Source organism: Rutidosis leptorrhynchoides, chromosome 2 (genome assembly GCF_046630445.1).
Source record: "Rutidosis leptorrhynchoides isolate AG116_Rl617_1_P2 chromosome 2, CSIRO_AGI_Rlap_v1, whole genome shotgun sequence".
Classification (NCBI taxonomy): Eukaryota; Viridiplantae; Streptophyta; class Magnoliopsida; order Asterales; family Asteraceae; genus Rutidosis; species Rutidosis leptorrhynchoides.
The window spans coordinates 566603220-566613253 of NC_092334.1; positions in this window are offsets into that span (position 1 = coordinate 566603220).

A 10034-nucleotide genomic window follows, 5' to 3' on the forward strand; every position below is an offset into this window, starting at 1 on the left:
ACTGTTTAAGCATGTTTATTCTTAGGTCCTTAAGAAAGTCTTCCGCTGTTGTATTATCTGAGCAAGCTGTGCATGGAATCTCATTCTTTTGTTTAAATGAAGTATTGCATTCAATAAAACCTTTGTCATGTATTATATTCGATTGTTATGTCACGTATGTAGTATTTGGAAACCGATGTATCATGGGGATTATTTCTTAAATAATCACCCACTTATTTAAAACATGCATTATGTATAATAATGGTGTGCTTTTTATGAAATGAATGCAATATTTTTCTAAAACGTATCATATAGAGGTCAAATACCTCGCTATGGGACCAATGAATAACGTATTGCGTTAATAGTAATATGGACGGGTCAGTTGGTATCAGAGCGGTGGTCTTAGCGAACCAGGTCTGCATTAGTGTGACTAACTGATAAGTTGTTAGGATGCATTAGTGAGTCTGGACTTCGACCGTGTCTGCATGTCAAAAGTTTTGCTTATCATTTGTGTCGAAAATTACCTACTTATCATCCTTAGGAAATTATCTGCTTATCATTCTTAGTCTAGACACGTCTTGCTGCATTGATTACATGAATAGTGTATAGACAAAATTCATATCTTAGCGTATCTGCTAAATCATATCTTATCGTATCTATTACCGTAAACTTTGCCTGACATATTCCGTAAATTCCTCCGTAATCTACGAAATCTTTTGATCTATATATATATATATATAGATATTCTATGTAGTTAGGATACCACCCGATAGCTGAAAAATCATTTCGTATCGAAAAATCCTTTATCAAATCGTACGAAATGGAATTCGTCATCAGTTCAAGTTCCTCGGATTCCGAAATGGAATCCCACTCAAGCTCCGAAAGCAGTGTGACTGGAATGGATCAACCAATCAGCCATCATCTATTCTGGATGAATTGGGGATGGGTTCGTAGCCTCCTTAATCATTGGAGACAAGAAGAAGGCGATCCTTTCCATCCACCACATTGCCCTCTTGGCGAAGAACCTGAAGCACTTACCGGCGAACCTGTCCGAAACACCATTTTCTCTCTCATTTCCAGAGTATCTCGTCACGATTATATACTACACCAAATTCTAGATCTTATTTATCCGCTCGTCCTAACCGACAATCACCCCGGTGTAATAGAAGAAGTCAACGAGCTTCGCGCTCGGGTAATGGCTTTGGAGAATATGGTGCAAAGGTTACAAACACCAGCAGCAGCACCAGCAATATAACTAGTACCACCATCAACAACATCAACAGTACCATTACCACCACCAACAACCGCATCGCAAACCTCAACTTCACAATCTGTCCCATGAGCATCGACGTCATACGCCCTGTAGATACTAAGGAATACCACAACGATGAAGTATTGATTCATAACTTCATTGGGAAAACATTCTACAACGATTATGTAATTTCTAAAGTTTAGAAATTATCTATCCTAGCCTTAACCATAAATCAAATGAGTTTAATTTAATATTAACTCATTAAATCTATATTACATCTGAAGAAATATACACATATATTTCCATAAAGACTGTAATAAAATTCTTTTGTACAAAATATTAATTGTGACATTTTTTTTAACGGGTAGGTAATACCCGAGAGATATAAATTCACAATTAATATGTTACATTCTTCGAATTTGATTCAGCAAATCATCCATTATACTCCCTACTTTCACAACAATATACATTCTTTTATAGAAATCAAAATGTCATAACCCGTCCTTAACCATAAGAACGCGTTAGATAACGTATGATTTCATTGCGAGGTATTGACCTCTATATGAGACATTTTTGAAAGAAAACTGCATATATTATACATTACAAACCATAACCATTATTTTTGTTACAAGCTTAAGACAATAAAAAGATGATTATCGTTTAGCGATAATCTTCGACTTACAAACTTTACAAATGATAATAACAACACGATTTCTAGCATATTTTACAACACACGTCATCGGATATGCAGTTTTATTTTTGACACAAATATGAGTACGCATGATCCTGCTTAGATTCAACATAATGCAGCGGAAGCTTTAATTATCACCTGAGAATAAACATGTTTAAAAACGTCAACATAAAGTTGGTGAGATATAGGTTTAGTGCGCAGCAATATATATATATAGACCACAAGATTTCGTATATAAACAGTTTAATAAAAGTATTCTAAGTGGTTGAGCACTTGGTAACCATACTTAACATTTTCACGTCGCATATTCCCTTTAATATGAAATCTTACTACACCGTACCAAGTGTAGTCACAAAACGAAGTACTGTGCAACCGTTGAATACTGGTCGTCCAGTCCGATTGGGGTTGTCAGGCCCGATAGATCTATCAACAGGATTCGCGTTTACAATACCGCTGTAAATATTAGTTACCAAGCTACAGGGAAGTATGCCAGTGGTACAACTCAACGTAGAATATATTTTTCAGTTACTTGTGTCCATAATGTAAAACATAAAATACATGTATTCTCATCCCGAAATATTTAGAGTTTAAAAGTGGGACTATATACTCACTCTTGTCTTGATGATATAAATAATTTGACTCGGTCTTCCGGTTGATATCACGAACCTATCCATATATAATATATCAATATGTTTTCATTTTAAAACAAACGTTATATATATATATACTTGTTATACTTTTAATATTTTGAATATTTCCTTAATCCGTAGTTAGCATTCCGATGTTAGTAATTCAATTTTTAATGGTTCATTTTTAGATGTTTAATATACCCGCAATAAACAAAACCCCCAACGAAATAAATAAAACCCCATCGTATATGTATTGGTCGAGATTAATCTTGACCCATGGTACCGGTGTTGTCAAATGACGTGTTGCGTACATAAAGTACCGGTGTTGTCAAATGACGTGTTGCGTACAATCATGGGATCTTATGATTAATCTTCTCGTGTTGTTTACGGGTGATCCTGAACCATATGAAATTGAATTATGAGTACATATATATAAAATATCATGTTATCTTAGAAGTATGTGATTTTATGTAAATTTTTCCAATGAATCCCGAAGTTGAAAATGTCTAGGATAGCCAATTTTGTTTCGGTCATAGTTTCTTCGTTACAAGTCCGTTTTCGTTGATTCAAATTGCCATCTTCTTGGATCGAGTTCTTCTTTAAGACTATGAACTGTAAATACCTTGGTTTGTATTCAAAATCATACGGCATAAGTGAAAGTTTAGTGAAACATATGAAGTTAAACATTTTGTTACAACAAAATCATTTAATGACCATTTTTCCAAAAATACTTATACTTTGAAAAACCAAGTTTTACCTTGTTAAATTAACATATAAATAAGTTATGTTACATGTCTTGAAGTATTTTAAAAGTTAAGTTAGAAGGATCTATTTAGTTTGCAAACAAGTTTGAAAACATTCAAACTATGTTCTTGTTGTTAAACTTTTGTACCACAAAATAAGATAGCTATATATATATGAATTGAATAAGGTTATGAACATAGATTCTACCTCAAGTTCCTTGGATAAGTTTGCTGTAAAAGAGGAGTAAGAAGCTAGAATCAAAAGGGTGATAGAAGTGGATGAAAGATTGGAAGTAAGTTGGTGTTCTTGGAAGGTTTTCTTGAAGTGTTGTTGTATGGTTTTCTTATGGTGTTTTAGTATGGTTTTTGAAGCTAGATCTTCTTGGTAAGTTACTGAATGTTTATGGTGTTTAATGTTCTTGAGAGTGTAGGTGTTTTTAGCTAAAGACTTGAAGTAAAAATGGATCAAAATCTTGAAATGCATGCATGTATTTAAGGTGGTGGTGGCGTGATCATGGGGGGGGGACAAAAACAAAATTTCTACTTGTATTTTTGTATAATTATTGAAGCTAGATGTCAAAAAGAAGTTCCCTCTTGATGAGGGCAAGTATAGGAGCTGATTAGGTGGTGATTTGATGTGTATATACGAATAGTAAATACGTATAGAAGCTAGGTATGATACGAGTACAAATACTCTAAATATACGTATAGAAATTTTGTGAAAAATGGAATGAGGATTCAAATATAGCTATCTTTTGTGAATACACTTATATGATTTTATGTATTTAAGTTCTTAAAAGTGATTGAATACATTACTTATACAATATATGTATAAACATTATAGTCTTAAGTATTTAAGTCAAATAACGTTACGTATTGTTATCGTTTTGAAAACTTAAGTTAGTAGTTTCAAAATACACATATAACTTGTTGTTATTAATACAAAATGAGATATTAAAACATTCATTAATCATGTTAAATATGTATATATACATATATATACACAAACGTATAATTATCATATATTGTATAGTTCGTGATATCATCGGTCAAACTAGACGGTCAAACGTTGTGTAAAACTCTTTTCGGAAATATAAGTCTCGACAATTTGGATTGCTTATCATGTTGGCAAGGTTTAATTTATGTAAATATTAATCTTATAAGTATAGTATGATCGAAAAAGTGCGGGTCGTTACATTACCTCCCCGTTAAATAAATTTCGTCCCGAAATTTTAAAATTGTACCTATTTTGCGTCATCGAGAAACAAATGCGGATACTTTCGTTTCATCTGATCCTCTCGTTCCCAAGTAAACTCGGGACCTCTTCTAGCATTCCAACGAACCTTAACAATTGGTATATTACTCTGTTTGAGCTGTTTAACTTCACGGTCCATGATTTCGATTGGTTCTTCGACGAATTGTAGTTTCTCGTCGACATGAATTTCTTCAAGAGGAATGGTGAGGTCTTCCTTTGCAAGACACTTCTTCAGGTTTGAGACGTGAAAGGTATTATGTACTCCAGCGAGTTGTTGCGGTAACTCGAGTCGATAAGCTACCGGTCCAATGCGTTCGATGATCTTGAACGGGCCTACGTACCTTGGGTTCAGTTTACCCCTTTTGCCGAAACGTATTACACCTTTCCAAGGTGACACCTTTAGCATAACCATGTCCCCAACCTGAAACTCTAATGGTTTCCTTCGGACATCGGCGTAGCTCTTTTGGCGACTACGGGCTGTTTTCAATCTCTCCTTGATTTGTACTATCTTCTCGGTCGTTTCGTGTATGATCTCGGGACCAGTTAAATGTCGATCTCCTACTTCATTCCAACAAATAGGAGATCTACAGTTCCTTCCGTACAATGCTTCGAATGGCGCAGCTCCAATGCTCGCATGATAACTATTATTATACGAGAATTCTGCTAACGGTAGGTATTTATCCCATCCGTTTCCAAAATCGATCACACATGCCCTGAGCATGTCTTCGAGAGTCTGAATCGTTCTTTCACTCTGTCCATCGGTTTGTGGATGATATGCGGTACTCATATCCAAACGAGTTCCTAGTGCCTCTTGTAGTGATTGCCAAAACTTTGAAGTAAATCTACTATCACGATCGGATATAATGGAAATAGGTATCCCATGCCTTGAAACAACTTCCTTTATATACAATCGTAATAGTTTCTCCATTCTATCCGTTTCCTTTATAGGCAAGAAATGTGCAGACTTGGTGAGACGATCAACAATCACCCAAATGGTGTCGTATCCCCAGGCAGTCTTTGGTAACTTTGTGATGAAATCCATGGTAATACCATCCCATTTCCATTCTGGGATTTCTGGTTGTTGAAGTAACCCTGACGGCTTTTGATGTTCTGCTTTGACTTTGGAACAAGTCAAACATTCCCCAACATATGTTGCAACGTCGGTCTTTAAGTTAGGCCACCAATAATGCGTCTTAAGATCTTGGTACATCTTTCCAACTCCAGGATGTATCGAATATCTTGTCTTATGTGCCTCGTTCAATATCAACTTCCTTAATCCACCCAACTTCGGTACCCAAATACGATTTGCAAAATATCGAATTCCATCTTCCCGCATAACGAGTTGCTTCGCATACTTCTTCATTATTTCATTTCCTATATTTTCTTTAGTAAGTGCTTCTCGTTGAACTTCTTTGATTTGTGAGTTGAGATTCATACGAATTTTTATGTTCATTGCTCGAACTCGAATTGGTTCTCGTTCTTTTCTGCTTAAAGCATCAGCCACCACATTCGCCTTCCCGGGATGATAACGAATTTCACAATCATAGTCGTTTATTAACTCGACCCACCTACGTTGCCTCATGTTCAATTGTTTCTGATCAAAAATATGTTGAAGGCTTTTATGATCAGTAAACACAGTGAATTTAACCCCATACAAGTAATGTCTCCACATCTTCAATGCAAACACGACTGCTCCCAGTTCTAGATCATGCGTCGTATAATTTCGCTCGTGAATCTTCAATTGTCGGGATGCGAATGCAATAACTTTCTTCCGTTGCATAAGAACACAACCAAAACCTTGTCGCGAAGCGTCACAATATATTTCAAAATCATCGTTCCCTTCAGGTAACGATAAAATAGGCGCCGTAGTTAACTTCTTCTTCAATAATTGAAATGCGTTCTCCTGCTCCGAGGTCCATTCGTATTTCTTCCCTTTTTGCGTTAACGCTGTCAACGGTTTAGCTATTCGGGAAAAATCTTGAATAAACCTTCTATAATAACCGGCTAAACCCAAAAATTGGCGTATCTGTGTTGGTGTCTTAGGAGTCTCCCATTTTTCAATAGCTTCAGTTTTTGCTGGATCAACCTGAATTCCTTTGCTATTAACAACGTGGCCAAGAAATTGCACTTCTTTCAACCAAAAAGCACACTTAGAAAATTTAGCATATAGCTGTTCTTTTCTTAACAACTCCAATATCAACCTTAAATGCTCTTCATGCTCTTGCTCACTCTTGGAATAGATAAGAATATCATCAATGAAAACGATAACAAACTTATCCAAATACGGACTACAAACTCGATTCATGAGGTCCATGAATACAGCTGGCGCATTTGTCAACCCAAACGGCATGACCAAAAATTCGTAATGACCATAACGTGTTCGAAAAGCAGTTTTCGGAATGTCCTCTTCTTTGACACGTAGTTGATGATAGCCCGATCTTAGGTCGATTTTCGAATAAACACATGATCCCTGGAGTTGATCAAATAAGTCGTCAATTCTCGGTAGTGGATACCGATTTTTGATAGTTAACTTATTTAATTCACGATAATCTATGCACATCCTAAAAGATCCATCTTTCTTTTTAACAAATAGAATCGGAGCTCCCCACGGTGAAGTACTTGGTCGTATGAATCCACGGTCTAGTAATTCTTTTAACTGACTTTGAAGTTCTTTTAATTCGGACGGTGCAAGTCTATATGGCGCACGAGCCACTGGTGCAGCTCCTGGTACTAAATCTATTTGAAATTCTACAGATCTAAATGGAGGTAATCCCGGCAATTCTTCCGGAAAAACTTCGGGAAAATCTCTTGCCACAGGCACGTCATTGATGCACTTCTCTTCCTTTTCGACTTTATTAACATGTGCTAAAATAGCGTAACATCCCTTTTCTAAACACTTTTTGGCTTTCAAACAGCTAATGAGTTTTAGCTTTGAATCACCCTTCTCTCCGTAAATCATCACCGGCATTTTATCCTTACCAGGAATACGAATTGCCTTCTTGGCACAAACAACTTCCGCTCCTACTTTGGACATCCAGTCCATGCCGACTATTACATCAAAACCTCCCAATTCTACGGGTATTAAGTCGATTTTAAACGTTTCTCCGGCTAAATTTATTTCACAATCACGACAAATTTTATCGGCTTCAATTAGTTTACCATTAGCTAACTCAATCAAGTACTTAGCATCTAAAGGTAATGATGAACAATTCAATTTAGTGTAAAAATTTATACACACGTAGCTTCTATCGGCGCCAGTATCAAATAAAATAGATGCTGATAAGTTATTAATGGTAAACGTACCCGTAACAAGCTCCGGGTCTTCTCGTGCCTCTCTAGCATTAATAACAAACGCTCTTCCACGTGCAGGTCCGCCATTCTGATTCGGGCACTGACTCTTATAGTGACCTTGTTTTCCACAACCAAAACAAGTAATGGTAGCCAAAGCAGTTCTATTTGCGTTGGTGGCAGGAGTCTTGTTGCCATTTGTAACGAGAGCCTTACAATCTTCCGCAAGATGACCTTGTCGATTACACTTGGTGCATAACACACTACAGTAACCAAAGTGATGTTTGTGGCAACGGTTGCATAAAGGATTTTGTCCTTTATAACCAAAACCTGAACCACTACTCGCACCTTTTGTGGTTTCTTGTTTCTTATATGGTTGTTGTTGGTTACCTCGATCATAACTTCCATTCCACTTTTTCTTGTTTCCCAATACCTTCACCTCAGTATTGAATGCTTTCTTGTCCAAAATGACCTGATCCATTAGCTCGTTCGCCATGGTTATAGCTTCATGAATTGTCTTAGGTTTCGATGCTGTAACATTTGCCTTGACCTTTTTGGGCAAACCACCTTTGTACATTTCAATCTTCCGTGCTTCGGTTGGAACCAATTCAGGACATAGTAAAACCAATTCCATGAATCGCTGATTGTAGTTGGTGATTTCAGTACCAACCACCTTCAAACTTCGTAACTCATCTTCTAACTTAATAACCTCATTCCTTGGACAATACTCGGTGATTATCATTGCTTTGAATTCTTCCCATGGAGTATCATAAGCTACATCTCCTCCTACCGCCTTCACATAATTCTTCCACCATGTGAGTGCACTATCTTGTAAAGTGCACGATGCAAACTTGGTCATGTCTTTTTCATCACAACCACTGATTTTAAACACCGTCTCCATCTTTTCTATCCATCGGGTTAAACCGATCGGCCCTTCCGTTCCACTGAATGATGAAGGCTTGCAAGCTTGAAACGTCTTGTAGGAGCATCCTACACGAGGATTTGGATTAACTGCAGCAGCTCTTGCAGCCTCAACCCATAACATTCTGTCGTTCACTCGCTGGTTGATGAGTTCCTCGAGTTCTTGTTCCGTCATTCGATTCAATCGCGCCATTTCCTAATGAAAGAAAATAATTATTCACATGGAATATTATAGATGTAGTGTGTATTTATAGTACATTTATAGCTTGTTAATAATATGAACCAGGTATTATTATAAAAGCCTTTTCTTCTTATTAGCGTTTTATAATTATATCTTGGGTAGTACCTACCCGTTAATGTTCATACTTAATAGCTTAGTACAGAATCAATTACTACAATCTAAATAATACTTAACCATGGAAAATTATTGCATTTCATACTTCGCTATTTTACATATGCTTACATCAAACTTTAAACAAACCACACTAATAATATTATACAAAACATTATTCGGTTCCATGGTTTGACACAGCAGCGCATCGTTTGATCTATTTTCTAGGACGTTTAGACACAAAGATTTGCTTAACGCTTATCCTAACTGTCTGCCTATATTTTGGCTGTGGGACTGAAGAACTGGATGCCGGGACAGAACGAATAGGAATAGCGGGGATAGGGGTGGTAGTGTTGAGTGGAATTGGTGCCACATCATTCTCATTAAACTCGGGATTTGGATTTTCTAATTCATTAGCCTTTCGTTTCTTTCCTAGTTCGAACTCGTCTTTTGTAATTTCCTGTATTTCTTCCTCGGGTTCACTTTCCTCCTCGGGTTCACTTTCCTCCTCGGGTTCACTTTCCTCCTCGGGTTCACTTTCCTCCTCGGGTTCACTTTCCGGGTTCTTTATAGTTGGTTCATCCGGAATTTGTGAGTCTTCCCCAAGGATATCATTTTCGTCATCGGACAGGTTAATGACTGGAACGCCATCTGAAGATTCTGATTCGGAGTCGTTGATTGTGATAACAATTTTTGAGCTCGACATCTATCACACAACAACTAACCCATTAGTACTTATATAATATTTACATATAAATTTTAACCAACAGTGATAAGCAATGGTTTTTAAAATCAGACCCGGTCAAAGTCCAGACTTTACTAATGTATCCTAACGACTTCTCGGTTAGACACACTAATGCAAACCTGGTTCGCTAAGACCAACGCTCTGATACCACATGTCATAACCCGTCCTTAACCATAAGAACGCGTTAGATAACGTATGAT